This window comes from Epinephelus moara, chromosome 8, assembly GCF_006386435.1.
Source record: "Epinephelus moara isolate mb chromosome 8, YSFRI_EMoa_1.0, whole genome shotgun sequence".
NCBI lineage: Eukaryota > Metazoa > Chordata > Actinopteri > Perciformes > Serranidae > Epinephelus > Epinephelus moara.
This window is the reverse complement of record NC_065513.1, coordinates 9,233,855-9,235,261: the sequence shown is the minus strand read 5'-3', so window position 1 is coordinate 9,235,261 and position 1,407 is coordinate 9,233,855. Positions and strand designations below refer to the sequence as shown.

Genomic DNA, 1,407 nt, shown 5'->3' with positions numbered 1-1,407 from the left:
GAGTTATTACCTATTACAGACACCGCTAACGGCTAACAGGGCTAACAGCTAACGGTTAGCCCAGCTAAACGTGCACACAGAAATAGTAATGTTTGTTCAATCATTGTGTTTATAGACTTTACAAACAAGCTCTGCTGGTTTTCTACCCGGAAGTATTTGTAAACAACAAGGCGATTCCCTCTATAGTCCGGCCGGACGGATGAGTCATGGAGTTGTAAAAGATTATGTTTGTTTCTTTTAGTTGGTGAGAATGTGTCGCCGCAAACGCGACAAAAATCCGCTAACTTTGACGGCGTTTCCTGCGAGCGCGGCTGAGCCATTTTGTACCGCTACACGTGTTTCTAGTGGGACCATGTTTACAAGCACAAGAGTTCAACGAGCCACCGAAGGACCGCCCTGCAGATTTACTATTGGTTCTGCAACGTAGGGAGTTTTTTTAAACTCTGAAATTGTATCCGCCCATCTGAACACAAAATCAGGGAGAAAGACATCAGTCTTTAGTTAAGCAAAGCGTCTAAAGACTGACTTGTGAGTCTAGATTTGATTGAACTGGATATGTGTAAATACATGACTAAGTCTGTTTAATAGCTGGTTTAAACTAGTGATCTACTAAATGGTTGGCATAATTAAAATTCAAGGGATGTCTTAGTGTGATAATCAGTTATGAAGAAACATTTGTAACACTATCTAATACAAACATAATGACCCATTAACAGCAAATCACTGTAGCAAGCTGAAACACATCTTACAGGAGGTCATATGGTATCAAACTACACTGCCAATTCTTTTTTAGAACGGAAATATCTAATTATGCCAGGTTAACTGACATTAGAGGGTCATTTGGTCATACATAATGGGACATTTTGTGAAATATCAATTAAAAACTTTATATTGCATTACAATGTAAACATATACACATTTACATTGTGTACACAACAGCATTTTAACAGACTGTCTATCAGGATCTATTACCTGTTTTACTCTCCTCTTACTTAGAGGGACAATGCTAACATGCTGATGTTCAGTAGGTATGACATTCACTGTTCTCTAGGGGTGACCCCAAATAGTTGACCATTTGACAATTTGATCTAAGAAGCCTGATTTGACTGCCAGTCAGATGGTTGCAAGGCATGCATGGCATGGCATGTCACAGGTGCAGGAAAATGTGGTTATGAAACAAATGATCATTCCATTTGGGATATACAGTGGTGTGAAAAAGTGTTTGCCCCCTTCCTGATTTCTTACTTTTTTGCATGTTTTCCACACTTAAATGTTTCAGATCATCAAACAAATTTAAACATTAGTCAAAGATAACACAAGTAAACACAAAATGCAGTTTTTAAATGAAGGGTTTTATTAATGAGGAAGAAAAAAATCCAAAGCTACATGGCCCTGTGTGAAAAAGTG

At 38.2% G+C, this 1,407-nt stretch overlaps 1 protein-coding gene across 3 annotated transcripts in view; it reads right to left on the bottom strand.

Annotated features, from left to right (window-relative positions):
• The window catches only part of ppp3cca (protein phosphatase 3, catalytic subunit, gamma isozyme, a), a 41,698-nt gene that overhangs the window by 13,862 nt on the left and 26,429 nt on the right, over window positions 1–1,407 (bottom strand). The gene's annotated exons all lie outside the window — the stretch shown is intronic.